The sequence below is a fragment of the Lissotriton helveticus genome, chromosome 3_1, assembly GCF_964261635.1.
Source record: "Lissotriton helveticus chromosome 3_1, aLisHel1.1, whole genome shotgun sequence".
Classification (NCBI taxonomy): domain Eukaryota; kingdom Metazoa; phylum Chordata; class Amphibia; order Caudata; family Salamandridae; genus Lissotriton; species Lissotriton helveticus.
This window is the reverse complement of record NC_136061.1, coordinates 62,456,514-62,475,102: the sequence shown is the minus strand read 5'-3', so window position 1 is coordinate 62,475,102 and position 18,589 is coordinate 62,456,514. Positions and strand designations below refer to the sequence as shown.

Sequence of the window (18,589 nt, the reverse complement as noted above, 5' to 3'; positions counted from 1 at the left end):
CCCTCCTTGTGCCCTACGTTTCCATCAGGAAACATCAATATTCATGATACCATCTATCTGTTCATATAGCATCATTTGCTCGTCTCGAATTGTCTTGGGACGGGATTTAGGACTAGGAATACAAGAGGTAGCACACATGCCGCAAATCGCAGGGCCACATTGTAAACAAAGGCAGCAACTGAATATGATCATTACTGCTATACCTAGAAATGACAATACTTTCCATCCCCAGGCAGATATGATACTCCAGAGCCAACCGGACCATGTCCAGGTGCCTGGATTCTGGTGTAACTGATGGGCAATTTTATGAAGTCTGGTTATAGCTGAATAAACAGACGGCGCGTTATTAGGAATGAAAATGCAGCAACTAGATCCGATGACTCTACAAGCTCCTCCTCTATCGGCCAGTATGACGTCAAGAACGAGACGATTTTGGAGCACGACAAATCTAATAGCAGATTGTTCTTCAGTTAAGTTACCTAGAGCGGAAGTAGTCTCATTCACTACTGCTTCAAGGGTTCTGGTTAGCCTACGTATTAACTTACTATTTTGGACAGGACCTATAAAGAAAAAGAAACCTTTATTGAAGTCTTGATATTGTTCTAGAGCAGTTTCGGTTTGATCGACAATTGGGGACTCAGTCTCCCTTCTATGTCTGAAGTGTACTAGATGTGTGTTTCTGTGATAATCAGATGGGGCTAGAAAAACTGGTGGCAGTAGGAAGGCAATATAACATGTTCCATCCCAATCGAGGGGCAAACGAACATATGCGGTCTGACCACAAACAAAATAAGAATGACGTGAAGCTTTGAAAATAGATTTCCCACTGTCACTATACTCGACCATAGTAGTACAATCACTATGTCCTACATGTGCGGAACCATTCTTTCTGACACATAATTCGCCTTTAACTGGTAGTACTGAAATAGCAGGCAAATCTGGAGTAGTATCGGACTGAACATTCAAAACCATGAAATTCGAGGAATAATTACCTAAATTATATACTTCATTTTCTAGATCTAACCCTGTTCTATGGGAAAGACCTTGCTTGTCTGGGAAACATGTTCTATTTAGAAGGGACATATCAGTTGAGGATGACGTTAACGTGGACCATGCTCCACACGAACCATTATGTGAAAACGGATAAGGAAAGAGTGGCAGAACTCCCTTCGGTGTCTGGAAAGGGGGGAGTCGACCACACACCCAACAATTAGTGGCATTGCTGGTCTGGTGTGAATAGTGCAGCGTTCGGATAAAAGTATTATTACGCATAGCAAGACGATAGGATAACTGGTGAGGAGGCAGGTCACTAAATGTGTGCTCTACTGTAACATTAGAAAACATATGTACATGTGAAATAGGAAAACATAAATGTAAAGCATAACTTATGCATGTAACCATAAGGCTCAGGAATAATAAAAAGAACAGAGTGACTATGCATCTACTGCAAAGATTCTTTCGATAGCGTATTCTCTTAGAGTTTTGACTAACTCTCTCACTGTGTGGGTCTGTCTTATACATGTCAGGAACCTGTCTAACCGTTTCACCCGAGAGGGATTTAGACAATTAAACTGGCTGACTTACTAGACCTCAACTTGGATTTATACTCCTGCTGCTGAGTTTTCTCTAACAGGGGAAGTTTAGATTCATTGTCTGGGCAGTCCTTGAGAACGGGGCAGTCCTTGAGAAAAGTTTTAGTTTTAAGTCCATGGAATTTCTTTACGTGGCTCGCGTGTAGCCACCCTTTTCGATTTTCAATTTTAACTGCTGTCCGGGTGGTGAGGAGGACGAGGCGGGGTTCCTTTCAACGGGGCTCCAGAGGACTTGTACGATCAAAATTCCTTATAAGTACATAATCACCCGGGACGACTTCATGCGGTTTGACTTCGGTGTTGTCTGGGAATGCAGCGGCAACCTGTGAACGACAAGATTGTAGTGCAGACATCAAGGAGGCAAGGTAATCTGTCAGCATATTACTGTCAACATCAGTTATGGTACGGGGTCTAGGTGTACCCCACATATTGGGGGGACGACCAAACACTACCTCATAGGGGGACAGACCTGAACGGGAGTGAGCGACCATTCTCATATAAAAAAGGGCGACTGGCAGTGCTACTATCCAATCTACACCTTTCTCTGCACACACTTTTGCAATTCGGATTTTCAGGGTCTGGTTATGTCTCTCTACGAGACCGGCTGCTTCAGGATGGCGTACACAATGGAACTTCCACTGGTATCCTAACAGAAGGGATACTTGTTTCATGAGCTCGGATGAGAATGGCTGGCCGTTATCTGAATACACGACCCTAGGTATTCCATAGCGGGGAAAGAACTCACGAACCAACTGCCTGGCAGTGGTCGCAGCTGTGTAATCTGGAACTGGATAGGCTTCTGTCCACCTGGACAAAGCGCATACAACTACGAGGACATACTTGAAACCTCGACATCGCTCCATCTGAATATAATCCATCTGGAGGACTTCAAAAGGGTGGTCGGGAGGATGGAATCCACCTTGTTCCACCGGGACACCTTTACCTGGATTGAACTGACAACAGATCATGCAGGTACGTACTTTCTGTTTGGCGGCTGCTCGTAAATGCTTGTTGAACCAGAGGTTCTGAATGCTGTCTAACATGGCTTTTTCTCCTAAGTGTGCTGGACTATGTGCGGTGTTAATAAGGACTTGAACCATAGAGTCGGGGAGAAACCATGTGGCTTTTCCCTTTGTCAACCATCCTTGATCTGTCTGGACCCCTCCTTGTTCGGACCATTTCTTTATTTCATCGGGAGTAGCATGTAACTGTATATCTATGACATCTTGTGTAGGGTCCTTAACTGTCATACAAGTAGTCTGATCTGGAGTGAGTGTCTGTGTCGTGTTAACTGGGATGTCTGGAGTCTGAGCTGTGAGCTTGGCTGTTCGATCGGCTAGATCGTTACCCTGGGAAATGATATCAGTGGCTTTCGTATGTGCCTTGCACTTCATGATAGCGATAGCTGTCGGTAAATGTATTGCATCTAACAGAGCTTGAATGAGGGGGCCATGCTGAATCTTGGTTCCATGAGAAGTCATAAAACCTCTTTCTTGCCAGAGCACTCCAAAGTCGTGTACGACTCCGAATGCATAACGTGAATCTGTGTATATGTTAACTTTCAGGTTCTTGGCACGTATACAGGCTTGGGTCAGAGCGACAAGCTCTGCTGCTTGAGCAGACAGGGTGTCTATACGATGTGTTTCTATAACTTCGGTTTCAGTAGTCACTGCATACGCGGCTACTAGTTCTCCTGTACTTGTTCTCATACATGAACCATCCACATAAAGTGTCAGGTCGGGATCAGGTAATGCAATGTCTGTCAAGTCTTGTCTTGGCTTTGTCATGGTGTTAACAACTTCCACACAGTCATGTGTGGCAGGATTCGAGGTAACTGACGGTAACAGTGTAGCTGGATTTAAAATGTTGCAGCGTCTGATTTCTATGTGTGGCTGGAACAGTGTCAGTTCATAACCTGTTAAACGTGCAATTGTCAAGTGCTGAGTCTGAGTTCGGTTTAAAAGAACTTCCACGGAGTGTGGAACTTGTACTGTCAGGGAGTGTCCTAACACTATGGAATCACTTTGTCTGATAGCTAGAGCTGTGGCTGCAACTGACTTGAGGCACGCAGGCAGAGCCTGGGCCACCGGATCTAATGTGCTAGAAAAATAAGCACAGGGCTTGTATTGTCCTGCTTGATCCTGTGTGAGAACAGATAATGCAGTACCATCACGTTCAGTAACGAAAAGTGTAAAAGGCTTACTGTAGTTCGGTGTTGCTAGAACAGGTGCATTACATAAAGCTTTCTTTAATTCATTGAAAACAAGTGTATGTTCCTGGGTCCAAGGGAGGACAGTCGATACGGCTGCCTCCTGTGTCGTTAACTGTATCAGTGGCTTGGCTAGATATGCATACTGGGGATTGATACATTTATTAAGTTCTCGAAGGTCAATCACTAATCGATAAACTGGAGGTGCATTTGGATCAGTACGTTTCAGGACTGGAATGATAGGAGAATTACATACATTGGAGTCGGTTTCTACAACCACTCCTTGAACAATAAGTTCGTCAATAATTTTGGATAAGGCTGCTACAGCCTCAGGTGGCAATCTGTACTGTCTGATTCGTGGTAGTACAACACCTTTCTTCAGAGTGACACGATGGGGTGTGATATGCATACAACCTACATCAGTTGGACCTTGCCCATAAATGCTGTGGTACATTCAATAACCTTGGATCAAAATCACGTAATACATAATGACCTTTAAAATCACGCAGAAACAAACGGACCCCCTCTGGGGAGCAGCATATTACTGCTCCTAATTCTTTCAGTGTTTTAATGCCTAACAGATTCTCTGGGCAGGATTTCGTGAGTAACAAGTCTGTAGTTCGGGACAATGGACCAACTTCTAGAGTAACTGGTTTCGATATTTCATTAACAATAGGCTTTCCTGAAAATCCAAGGGAAACATTTCTAGAGCCTGGGTGTGGAGCCCCTGGAACCTCGTCATGACTGATGGTAGTCCTACTTGCCCCTGTATCAATAAGAAACTTTCTGTCTTTCCCTAATATTTGACTGTGTACATAGGGTCCCTCTTGATCTACAGGAATCTCGATGAGAGGCAAACCTACTTCCCTCTCTAGGCTGTTTCATGAATATGGCTGATAATCTGGATACTCTGACTGTGCATACTGGTACATCTGCTGTGTAACATGCTGTGTTGCAGCGATAGGCTGCGGTGCTGGAACTGTCTGTTGTGCATTCTGTGGTGGCTGGGAAGTCTGTGAAACTTGTTCTTGTCTAGGCGGACGTGGTCTTTCTTTAGTCTTACCAGTAGCTATATTGTGTTTCAGAACTGCACATTCGTTTATAAAATGACCTGGCTGTTTACAGTAATTGCATGTCCCTTTAACGGGAGCTGCAGGATGACTGGCTTGATTCGGACCCCTCTTCTGACTGTCTTGCGGAACAGACTGTGCAACTAGTACTTTCATTTTCGTGTCTTTCATACGTCTCCTTTCATGTTCCTGCTCTTCCCTGATTCTGTTCTGGTGATACTGGAGCATCTGGAGCATCTGTGACGGAGTATTAGCTTGCCAGGTACTTTCGACTTTCAGTACTCGATTTTTAACTTGTGGACTTGAATTCTCGACTAGTTTGGTAACAAACAGATGGGGGTACGACTCACTACTTGTTTTCAGACCACTATTAATAATGAAACATTTCTCAAATCTAGAATAAAAATCACTAGTGTCTTCGTCTTGTTTCTGTTTACAGGCTGAGATGGCATCCCAATCTTCCTTTTTCGTGGCTAGTAATCTTGGTAAAACTTGTATTAACAATTCGGGCAAAGCTTTAGCTTTATCCCCAAGACCGGTACCTGGTACTCGTGTATTATCTTCAGTTTCTAATGCTGTCCAATCTATCTTTTTCTCTCCCACCTCCCATTCTTTTTCTTTGAGTTTTTCATATATGCCCGCAGGCAACAGGACTTTTAACATTTTAATGATATCAGGATACGTGTATTCTCCCATACGGAGCATGTCCTTTAATTCACGGTGAAACCCTGCTGGGTCTTTATCATGACAGGAAATTAACTTTTTCATTTCTAAGAGTTCTATTTTTGTGATAGGGGTGTAAACAAATACTCGTTCTAGACCACCCCCCTCCTTCTTGACTGGATGTACTTCTCGTAACGGATTCTGTCTGTCTATGTAGAATGATTTACTTTCTGGGGGTGAGACGTGAACAAAATGTGGATTCAGAAACGTTCAGTATTTGTGGCGCTGTTCTAGAATGACACTAATTAAATCGGTACCTAGACCTTTCCATCTGTACTGGAGTAACTCGTTCAATACATCATGTAGCGGACCTGGATCAGAATGTTGTTCCTCATACAGCGTAATGAGGTGTTGAATCATATACATACCCACCAGACGTTGCTCGGCTGGGGGCAGTTTCAGAAAAGTTTGAGCCACTATTTCATCTGGAAAAGTGGTAGAATCACTAGTCCATCGGACTGCTGATCGGGCTAGTTCTTGTTCATGCATTGTACTAAGCTCGCTATACCCTATTCGTGATTTCAGGATGTGATCGGTAGCTTGGAATACTTGTTCAAGAGAACACTGTTCTGGTACTGGAGGAGGAAAAGTTTTCTTGTAATCTAGACGTGAATGTCGGTCGGAAAGTCTAGTTCTACCTACATACGCTATTCTGTCGGGATTCTCGCTGTCTACCTCTTCAGTAGAAGAGTCATATTCTTTCTCGGTTGCTTGTTTTGCTTCTCGTTTCTCGTGTATAGTTATGATTTCCCTACGAATTTTCTTGTACATACTCTCTATACAACCTTGTGTCTTGTGTTTTCCATCGGCTATATTGTCACTCCACCTAGTCAGGACTTTCAGTTCTTCTTGATCTTTTTCTGGACAATCTTGCTCTCTTATTAAACAGTTAATCAAAAACTTTAAAATCATGAGCTGAGTCTCGACTTTTCTTTGAACCATGGCTTCGTGTATACTTCCTGGATTCTCTCCTGTACGGATAAAACGATATATTCTGTCTAGATGTTCTCCCATGTCGGGCAGGGTGTCCAAATAGCTGGCAACCCGTCTTAAACGTAATGAATATATGACCATGTGATCCTCGCCTGGAACTGGATCATAACGACAGTCAGTAAGACCTCGCATGATATCTACATATGTAGACACTTTTGGCGTACGCTGTAACGCTAGTTCATGTAGCGTCAGACGTCTTGGTTGAGGCGGGGTGCGAGGAGAACCTCCCCCCGCGGCTCCTAAACTAGAATCGTCGGTGAATACTGTACGGGCTGGTAGAGTGACTGGCATAACGGGTGCATGTACTGTGAGCTGGTCCGGGGGTGCTGGAACATGAACTTGGCCCCCGGGAACAGTAGTTGGCGGGACAGGAATTACATTATTAACAGGAGCAGGCGGAACAGGATTTGCATAGGCTGGGACTGTGTCGTCCAAATAGGACGAAAGAAAAATATCAGCTGCGGTCGGTTTATGACGTGGCTTAATCAGGACCATTGGCGGCGGAAAATTACAGGGTGCTTCCGGGGTTGCTTTCGGCAAGCCCTCAGCAAGAAGAGGATACATACCTTTAATAAGGGCATTTCTCTGTCTGTCTGACTGTTCTACTCTAACTCGTTCACCTTCTTCAATTAATTCCCTTTCTTGGGCTCTTTCTGCGGATTCCCTACTTAATTCTGTTTTTCTGAATTCTTTTTCGGTTCTTTTATGAGATTCTTTGCGCCATAACTCGATGGCATCTTTCTGGGACTGTCTGGCTTTCTTTTTCCATAATGCTTCTTCTACTCGCATGATGCACTCGGCATCCCATGTACCTGATACGGGCCATCTATATTTCTCTTCTAGTTCCTTAGTATAGTCCGCCCATAAGTCTAGATATATTATGGCATCTAAGCCATGCTTGTGATACATAAAATGTCCTGGACTGTCCCTAGGAGGGACAGGAACTGCTTCTTCGAGTAACCCTTTTCTGGTCTTTAACTGACGTAATTTCGAGAACAGAGGCATTTCGGTAATACACTTGGAACACAATACACAATAATCACAGTAATAAAATAGCATACAAATCACTCATACCACGACATAAAAATACATAAATAACAGTTCGAACAGAATACTACCTGATACACTGAAAACAGAACACATGAATTTCTCGAGAACGAAACTTACTAGAATTACTGGATGCACTGCTAAAACAGTACAGAACATACCGGTCCCATAAAGAGACACGTCGGACCGTATCCACCTAGGTGAATACTTCGGACTGGATCTGTGTACCCAAACCCAACGGACCAGGAACAAACTAATGATCCTGTCTAGATACTTCCCCCGCGACGGTACTCACCGGGAAGCAGAAACTGGAAGGCCTCGGACTGGACTGGACTGCTACGACATCGGACTATGAACTTCGGACTTCAGATACAGGTGGGCCTCCGGATACTTCGGACCTTGCTCTCTCGGCTTGGGCTCTGGTCGGGACGAACCGCATTCCACACCGCTTCGTCTGGATGTCGGACCTCAGTCTCCGTCTCCTCCGTGGGCCTGAGGGAGACTTGAAGCAGAAATATCTGCCGGTGCGCAGTAGAGTTCCGTCACGGCTGCAGGGGGTCAGGGGGCCTGCGTAGCATCGCCAGCGCGTGAGGAAGGGGCTCGTCCCTGTTCAGGCGCCATTATGTGGTAAATAAATAATTAATTACCGGTACTATTTTTGAATATATTAACAATAACAGATAGCTCAATAAATAAGAGGCAGGATCCGATGTGTCCGAGTTGAACAGGCTTTATTCAGGCAAAGGGAAGGGACTGGAACGGGACAGCCTGAAATAAAGTAGGAAGGAAGGATGGCAGCTGCACCATTTCATCGACAGTGCAGCATATATATAGTAATACATTTCAAATACATTACATACAGTAGGCGTAACTTGTGACAAGCGTAAGATAAGAACAGATGGGCGGAAGAAGAAGGCGTGCACAGGGCGTGCACTGAGACATGTGATGAGAAACGTCATAGAAGTGTCATGAATGGGCGGAAACATGGAGGGGGCTACCTGAGAGCAGCTGGGACCTTTAACCTAGTGGTGCGCGCAAACGGGCAATGACGTGTTACCAGGGAGAACTGGGGCTATGACTTCTGCACTAGAAGAGGAGACTAAAGTCTGCGGTGTCAGGACGACATGTACCTATAGCATATCTAGTATCTGGTGTTTGGAGTACATGTTGATAGAATCTAAAAGTTATCAGGGCAAAGGCTACTTGACACTAAGGCTGGTGCATGCATATATTCTACATGTATTGCGTGTGCTATGAATATTCTATGAATATTAATACAGTATCTCTCTTTCATGGAGACAGAAAGACTAGACTATAGCTGAAACTGTTTATGCGGTTCAGTAGCTTAGGAATGCGAAGACGAGAGGCTGGACTGATAACTAGAAGCAGAACATATTCTTGGCAGACTGGCAGGCAGAGCCAGGCCGGGCACCGCGCTGTTTGGCAGGAAGTAAGTGAAGGGTCAGGGATGCAGGTGGGGGCTGTATCGCTCCTCGGAGTGGGTTCAGGAGACTGGAGCTTGAATCTGGTGTCCGGGCCCTTTTGAGGCCTAGGAACGGGGATAATGCGGGGAATTAACGTGCACACTGTAAAACGTGGCAACATAGGCCCAATACCCGTTGCTTTCACGAGAACTGGAAACTGGCATACTAGAGTTGGACACAACTATAATTGCGTCTTTAATCGATCACAAGGGGATATATGCATATCGATCATGCACATATAACATAGGATGGGGAACACGTAGGCACACATGGCAAGGCAAAATTCACTTTTCCACACCTTCACAACAGGGCTTGACAAATAGGACACCTCTGGAAGTGGAAAGAAATTGGATGTTAAAGAAGGGTTCAACTGAGTGGTTGTGTAGTGACTTGATCCAGCATGGTCACTTAGGTGAACAAATGAGCATGGCTGAAGAGAAAAAAGCTGGTGCAATGGCTTCTTATATGCCTCCTTCCCCCAGAACATTATAGAACTGGATACATTACAATATTAACTCCAGTCCAAGAATATTTGGAAACAGGGATACATGAGACAGGGTATCCACACAAAATGGACTCTCAAACTCCTGTTACCCTTGTCCCACTCCCTACACCCAAGAATCTGCAAAGATATCCCTGCGCACGCCCTATTGCCCTCATTCATTTTATTCAGTCTTGGCTGCATGCCTTTCACATATCACACCCTTTCCCTGTGCCCTTTCCACTCTCGGCATCTTTGTTCCTCCTCCTTTCTGCTCTGTTTCTGGGTCCATAATTACCCTTGCAGATAATGCCTAACTGCATACACAGAGGTCTCTGTTGCATCCAATGTGGCAATGAGGCTCCCAGGTCCGGAAAGCCGCTCTGGCGTGGAACGCATTGCCACTGGCTCTCCGCAGCATCCAAGATTCCCGGACTTAAAAAAAAAAGCTGAAGACCTTCTTGTTTTAAACTCTGACACTTCATCCTCTCCGGTTTCACACCGTGACACTCTCTGGAGTAGCTTAGCGCGCTATAAATGCATATAACAATAACAGTATCAGAGGTTCTTAGTAGGACACATAAGAAAACGAACAAGTTGCCATTGGCTTGAGTCTTGCCCAACTAACTCCTGGTGAGTTTGTAAAGATGTTACCTTTAGTTAATGTCCCGCGTGCCAGGACGCACAGGACGTCTCTGGGGATTCCATAGAATGTGTATCCTTGTCATGTCGGCAGTTGCTGCCGGGAAACCTATGTACCAGGACGATTAAAGAAGAGCTCCTCAACGTACCTCTCTGTGTCTTCATTTCATTGGCGACGAGGACCCCCTGGTGCTGCTGGTTGTCCCAAGTGTTGCTGGACGTCTGGAAGATTTGGCAACTGCGATATCGTTTAATCGCGTTTTTTTTTTTTTTTTTTTTTAACATGAATACTTTATGGAACTAAACGATTCATGTTTGTGATTATTGGAGACAGCATACGAGTTATCGCCTTAGACTATCCTGTGATCCTGTGAGTAGATTTTCACTTATTTATCTATTCCTTGGCAACGTTTGATTGGAGGTCTTACCGGTTTTATGGATAAGCGCATCTTTTGACTTCACGACGCATTCCTAGCGCACGCTGTTCAGGTTAGGACTCGTGCTCGCGTCTTCTCTGAGGAGCATTGTGTCGGAACTTGAAAGATGACATCTTTGCGCTGATAAACGTAGCGGCCATTTTGAAAGGCATCCATAGCAACCATCATAACGCGCTCTGTTTAACTCTATAAATGCTGATTTTTCTGTCATTTCTCAAGGAAATCTCGAACAAAGTTTCTGTTTTAGCAACATCTAATGACTAATTAGTTCTAGAGTACAAAAGTTATTCTAATAAAATAACATTGAATAAAGTGTTGCTTAATTTTCACTTTGTTGGCTGGGGCAGCAACTCACCCACGCCAATGGAGAAAGTGGCCACTCCACCTCCCTTTTTACAGTCTCCTGGTCCGCCTCCTAGGATTTGGAAACAGTGGAAAGCAACCTTTGAAGCCTACATTGATGCTATTGATGGTGTTACCTTCACCTCTAAAAAAAGAGAGCAGTGCTTGTTTATAATTTAGGAGCTGAAGGCAGATCTATTCTAGAGACTCTACCCCTAGAGGAAGTGAGAGTATCCAGTGGTTCTCGTGATAAGGGTGATGCACTGATGATTGACGAATATGCTTCTCTCATAAAAATGTTGAATAAAAGGTTCAATCCAAAGCGCAATATTGTTCTAGAACGTCACAAATTTTTGCAATGTGCGCAGATGCCGGGAGAGTCAATCGACGATTTAGTTGCTGCCTTAAGGATCTTGGCTGTGAATTGCAACTATAGGGAGTTTAGGGATTAAATTATTTGAGACCAATTAATTGAACGCACATGTGACAAGAAAGTGCGTGAGAAACTTTTGTCCTCAGATGATCCTGATTTGAAGACTGCGTTGACCCTTGCTAATCTGTTGAACATTCCCAGTTTTGCATGAAGGAACTTAGTACACCTACCACTCCTACACCTGCGTCATTTGAGGTTAATTTAGTAACGTTCAAGGTTCCTCCAAAAACCAATAGAGCTACTGTTCCGGTATCTGCCAGGACTTCCAACACCACTTTACCGGGAACGTTTGTTAACAAACCCAGGAATGATGCTCAAGCCTTATGTCATCGCTGTGGTAGCAGGTCACATCTGGGAAATTTCAAGTTTTGCTTTGCCATTAATCAGTCTTGCGTTAAATGTGGAAGGAAGGGCCATCTTGCACGCATGTGTAAAATTGTTTATTCCCAAAGAGTATCGTCACAAAGTGTGAAGAATATAGAGTGTGTGAATACCGATGATGATGATGATGACAATTGCTATGAATTATTAATGTTATCGGCTTCCCCCATGGAAGCGGAGGGTATTGTAGAGATTGCATCTCTTAATGATTCTCAGAGGAGGAAATCCCCTACTTGTGATATAAATTTGATCGACAAATTGGTCAAATTTCTTGCGGACTCTGGTTCCCCATTCACTTTGATTAATGTTAGGGATTTTAGAAGGTTTGGGTGAGATTCCTTTGGCGTCATCATCAATTAAGATGTTTGCATATGGTGGAAAAAGAGTTGAAGTTTTGGAAAAGTTCAAAACAAACTAGAATTTAAGGGCGTGTCCACGTCATGTGTGATTTACGTTGTTAACCCCTTAATTGCTGCCGTCGGCCAACGGTCGTCACGGCCACTACCTCCCCAGTGCTGCGCACGACCGTTGGACGTCCAGTTCAGCACTGGATAATGGACAGCGCAGCACTGGGGAGGTTTGTTTACAAGCTCTAAAGGGGTTAAAGATGGTGCTAATTTGTTAGGATGGCATGAACAAGGTGAGTTAAATATCATTCTTGATCCCAATCATCCCAACATGGTTTTATCTAGGAATGAAGCCAAACAATATTACGTTTCACTTGCACAATCTGAATCAGTACATGCTGTGTCCATATTGAGTGAAAAAAATGAGTGGGTTAGTGCTTAACCGGAGGTGTTTAGCGATAATCTTGGTAAGCTTAAGGGTTTCCATCGCATACTTTTAAAAGAGGTTGCAAAACCTATTGCACACAAAGTTCGCAAAGTACCTTTAAGTATGCGTTGTCAGTTGAAAAGTGAATTAGAAAGGTTGTGTTCCTTGGGAGTCATCGAACCAATTGAAGGGTCAGAGTGGTTAAGTCCCATTGTTTTGGCATGGAAGGCTGATAAATCTCTTAGGATGTGTGTTGATTTACGCAATTTGAATTCATGTATTTGGATAGATCGTCAACCACTTCCAAACATTAATGAGATGTTGTCTACCCTAGAAGGTGCCAAATATTTGACCACTCTGGATATATTCTCTGCTTACCACCAGATTGAATTAAGCAAGGATTCCAGACATCTCACTTCATTCGTGACTCCTGAAGGGGCGTTTTGTTATCTCAGGATGCCATTCGGCTTGGCGTCGGCTTCTGCAGTGTTCCAACGCCTTATGGGTAATCTTTTCAAGGACACTGCAGGGGTTGTTTTCTTTCAGGATGATATTCTCATACATGGTAAGACCATGCAAGAACATAATGATAGAGTGAGGAAAGTTTTAAATATTGTAAAGTTGTATGAGTTGACTTTAAGAAAGGACTAATGTATGTTTTTCAGAGATGGTTTGGATTATCTAGGTCACCATATTTCAGCCAAGGGTGTTGAACCTGAGATAAAACTCTTAGATGCTATCTGTAATGCACCTGACCACATAATAAAGATCAACTGCGTTCGTTTTTAGGACTAGTTGAATACTATGCGAAATTTGTCCCAAATTTGGCTGACAAGACCGTTTGTTTACGCAATCCTTTAAAGAAAAATGCTAAGTATGACTGGTCTGAACAGTGTGCAAATGATTTTAACTTGTTGAAAACTGTGATTGTGCAGGCACGTCCTCTCAAGTTGTTTGATTTGAATGATCAGTGCATTGTGGTTACAGATGCCAGTAATGTTGGACTGGGTGCTGTTCTTCTGCAGAAGAGACCTGACAATAGAGAAGAGGTAATTGCTTTTGCCTCTAGAACCCTGAGAGGTGCTGAAGGTACTTATTCCACAATCGAGAAAGAGGCGTTGGCTTTATGGTGGGGTGTACAATATATTAGGAACTTTTTGTGGGGCAATCATGTAACTCTTAAAACTGACCATAAGCCATTAGTGGATCTTTTCACAACCAAGGGTGGTGGTAGGGCTACACCCCGCATTGCCAAATGGCAGTACAGACTTATTGAATTTAATTATCACTTGGAATATGTACCTGGTATAAAAAACAATCTAGCTGACTGTTTATCTAGGTTACCTCTTGCTCACACCGATCACGAAGAGGAACCTGATCATTTGGAGATGGTGTGTGCTGTCAGTTCTATATCTGAAACTGGTGCTGCTTTATCAGAAACTGATTGGAAGCGTGCTATTTCCGAGGATGTCAATTTGTGTAAAGTAATAGATTTTTTGACTCAGGGTTGGCCAAATGACAAATCGTTATCTCCTGAGTTAGTTCCCTTTAGAAGAATTTGTGATGAACTGTCCTTGGTTGATGGAATGTTACGCAGAGGCAGTCTTCTGGTTGTGCCGACTTCACTTTGCAAATCTGTTCTTGACTTGGCTCATGTGGGACATTTAGGTATTCGAGCCATGAGACGCAGAGTACGTGAAGTTTTTTGGTGGCCTGGTGTTGATCGGGCCATTGAGCACTGTGTTCGGGATTGTGGGGCATGTGTTCTTAGCGACAAAACTCAAGTTACCTGTCCTTCTGCTATTAATCCAATTTCTGTAAAGGAGATACCTTGGAACAAGTTAGCATTTGATGTGGCTGGTCCGTTTAATGATTTGGGCAATACCCCTAAATATCCATTAGTCTTGATTGACTACATGTCAAAATGGCCTGAAGTTAAGTTTGTCGAAAGTATCAATTCTTCTACTATTATCAATTTTTTTACTGAAGTTTTCCTGCTGGAGGGTTTCCCTGAAGAGTTGGTATCTGATAATGGTACTCAATTAGTTTCTGGTGAGATGGAAAGTTATTTTAAAAGGCATGGGATTAAACATGTGCTCACTTCCTTATATCATCCATGTAGCAAAGGTTTGGTTGAACACCTGAATCGTGTTATTAAAGATCAATTACAATTGGCTTCTATAAATGGTCTTCATTGGAGACATGTGATTTCTGACATGTTGTGGGCTATGAGGGTCACTCCTCATGTCAGTACGGGTGACTCGCTCCTCTCCCTTGGGCTGAGTGGTCGCTCCCCAGTGTCCACCTGTGTCACTCGGTATCGTTGCTGCACTGCTTTGCTGATATCTGCCTAATTATTGCTGCCTGCTGTGTGCCTGGTTGCCGCTCTGATTATTTAGCACTTTTGTTTTAAAAATCGCCGCTTTTTCTGTTTCTGCGCGTTTCCGCTGTGCTCCCCCCTCCGCCTCCATTTTGTGTGTGTTGTTGTTGTGGTCATCTGTAGCTTGCCCCGCCTCCCAGCTGAGACGCCCTCCCACTGACCAGAACAGCGCTCCAGCACCGGAAAGCGCCGTGACTCGCTCCTCTCCCTTGGGCTGAGTGGTCGCTCCCCAGTGTCCTCCTGTGTCACTCGGTATCGTTGCTGCACTGCTTTGCTGATATCTGCCTAATTATTGCTGCCTGCTGTGTGCCTGGTTGCCGCTCTGATTATTTAGCACTTTAGTTTTAAAAATCGCCGCTTTTTCTGTTTCTGCGCGTTTCCGCTGTGCTCCCCCCTCCGCCTCCATTTTGTGTGTGTTGTTGTTGTGGTCATCTGTAGCCCGCCCCGCCTCCCAGCTGAGACGCCCTCGCCCCTCCCCTTCCACCATCCATATATGACAGTTCTTCCCGCGCGCAGCGACCGCGCCCAACCCGCGCCGAAGGTGCGCCAAAGGTAAGCCCGTCTACGCCCGTCCGCGCCTGGACCGCGCCCAGCGCCAGACCCCCTGCCCCTCGCACTGCCCAGCCCTCCCGCATTACCTACGATGCCGCCACCCTCCTAGCCCTTAACCCCGGTCGCGCCCCCAACTGCGTCCAAGCCGCTCCTAGACACACCCATGGACCTTTCTCTTGCTACTCCTGCAAATTCATCGGCACCGACAACTTCTCCGCTACGACCACACCACTGATTCCCGACCCCAACCACCTACAATGCATCCTTCTCAACACCCGATCGGTCCACAGACACGCCATTGACCTCTGGAATCTACTAGACACCATCTCTCCAGACATCGCCTTCCTAACAGAAACATGGATGAACGCTTCCTCCGCCCCAGACATCACCATTGCCATCCCTGAAGATTATAAGATCACACGCAAGGACCGCACCAGCCACACAGGAGGAGGAATCGCTATCGTCCATAAGAAATCCATCCACATCTCAACCAGCTCAGACGTCAATCTCGCCAACTCTGAACACCTTCACTTCCAGATCCACATCGACCCAAAGACCACACTCAGAGGCACCCTCCTCTACAGACCACCTGGACCCCGCGCAAAATTCAGTGAAGACATCACGGACTTCATCACTCCACACGCGCTCCCATCCAAAGATTACATCCTTCTGGGAGACCTCAACTTTCACCTTGAAAAGAACAACGACCGCAACACCACCACCCTCTTGGACAACCTCGCCAACCTCGGACTTAAACAACTGGTCACTTCCCCCACCCACATCGCAGGTCACACACTCGACCCCATCTTCACCTCCAGCAATCATGTCTCCTTCAGCCACACCACGGATCTCCTCTGGACTGACCACAGCTGCGTTCACTTCACCTTCAACAAGCCTAAACTCATCAACCACCTCCAACCAACTCTGCAAAGAAACTGGAACAAAATCACCATCGACCAGATCTCCTCATCGCTCCTTCTAAACACCCCAGCCCACTTTTCTAACCCAGACCAAGCCGCCGCCAACTTCACCTTATGGTTATCCAACACCGCCGACACCCTAGCACCATTGAAAAAACGTCAAAGCAAACCTGGCAGCAAGAAGGCCTCATGGTTCAACGATGATATTAAGAAGTCCAAGAAACTCTGCCGCTCCCTGGAAAAGGCCTGGAAAAAAGACCCAACCACTACCACCAAGGACACCTTCAAAAACGCCACCCGCACACACCACCAACTAATCCGGAAGGCCAAGAAAACAGCATTCAAGGATCGACTAGACAACAACGCCCACAACAGCAAGGAACTTTTCAACATCGTCAAGGAATTTACCAATCCCTCAGCCAACTCCAACGACATCACCCCCTCTCAAGCCCTCTGCGACTCCCTGGCTTTATTCTTCCACAACAAAATTGCAGACATCCACAACAGCTTCGACAACCAACCCGGAGACCAACCCACCCAACCATATGCTGAACATTCTTCCCCCTTAAACACCCTTAACGACTGGAACCCAATCTCCACTGAGGACACCATCCGCCTGATGAACTCCATCCACTCAGGATCCCCCACAGACCCTTGTCCTCACCACATCTTCAACAAAGCAGACTCCATCATAGCACCGCACCTCCGAGACGTCATCAACTGCTCCTTCAACTCCGCCACCTTCCCGGAAAGCTGGAAACACGCTGAACTCACCGCCCTTCTGAAAAAACCCACAGCAGACCCCACCGAACTCAAAAATTACCGCCCCATATCGCTCCTTCCTTTCCCGGCCAAAGTCATCGAGAAAGCTGTCAACAACCAGCTCGCCGCCTTCCTCGAAGCCAACAAATCCCTCGACTCCTCACAATCTGGCTTCCGAGCAAAACACAGCACTGAGACCGCCCTCATCGCAGCAACAGACGACATTCGAACTCTACTGGATAATGGAGACACAGTCGCCCTCATCCTCCTCGACCTCTCTGCAGCCTTCGACACAGTCTGCCACAGCACCCTCTTACAACGCCTCAGAAACATCGGAATACAAGGAAAAGCTCTTGAATGGATCACCTCGTTCCTCACCGGAAGAACCCAGAGAGTCCGCCTTCCACCATTCAAGTCCGAGGCCACTGAAGTCATCTGCGGCGTACCACAAGGATCCTCACTCAGTCCCACCCTCTTCAACGTATACATGAGCCCCCTCGCGGCCATCGCTCGCCAACACAACCTCAACATCATCTCTTACGCGGATGACACTCAACTGATCCTTTCTCTCACCAATGACCCCAGCACCGCCAAAACTAACCTACATGAAGGAATGAAAGAAGTTGCCGAATGGATGAAACACAGCCGTCTGAAACTCAACTCAGATAAAACAGAAGTCCTCATCTTAGGTACATCCCCCTCGGCATGGGACGACTCTTGGTGGCCGGAAGCCCTTGGAAAAGCACCCATCCCGACAGACCACGCACGGAACCTAGGCGTCATCCTGGATTCTTCACTTTCTATGAACAGACAAGTCAGCGCCGTATCCTCATCCTGCTTCAACATTCTTCGCATGCTCAAAAAAACATTTCGCTGGATCCCCACCGAAACCAGAAAAACAGTCACCCATGCTCTGGTCACGAGCCGACTGGACTACGGAAACACCCTCTACGCAGGTACTACTGCTAAACTCCAGAAGAAACTCCAACGAATCCAAAACGCCTCAGCCAGGATCATATTAGACATCCCGCGTAACGAACACATCTCTGGTCACCTGAAAGACCTCCACTGGCTACCCGTCAATAAAAGGATCACTTTCCGACTGCTAACCCACGCACACAAATCACTCTACGACATCGGACCAGAATGCCTCAACTCACGTCTGTCCTTCTACACCCCCTCACGCCAACTACGTTCTTCCAGCCAAGCCCTCGCCACCGTACCTCGCATCAACAAGACCACCATGGGAGGCAGATCCTTCTCATACCTGGCAGCTAAAACATGGAACTCACTCCCCACTTACCTTCGCCTTACCCAGAACCACCTAGCATTCAGAAAGCAACTTAAAACGTGGATATTTGACAAGT

At 45.6% G+C, this 18,589-nt stretch overlaps 1 long non-coding RNA gene and 1 pseudogene across 3 annotated transcripts in view; one reads left to right on the top strand and one right to left on the bottom strand.

Moving 5' to 3' along the window:
* The window catches only part of LOC144822106 (sterol 26-hydroxylase, mitochondrial-like), a 138,298-nt pseudogene that overhangs the window by 71,174 nt on the left and 48,535 nt on the right, over window positions 1-18,589 (bottom strand). The window lies entirely within an intron of this gene.
* The window catches only part of LOC144822107 (uncharacterized), a 137,517-nt gene that overhangs the window by 98,006 nt on the left and 20,922 nt on the right, over window positions 1-18,589 (top strand). Inside the window, exon 2 of one of the 2 annotated variants that reach the window (XR_013608566.1) lies at window positions 13,596-13,657. The exons of the other annotated variant lie outside the window; for it this stretch is intronic. This is a non-coding gene — a long non-coding RNA (uncharacterized LOC144822107). The remainder of the gene's footprint in view (window positions 1-13,595; window positions 13,658-18,589) is intronic. 2 annotated transcript variants of the gene reach the window in all.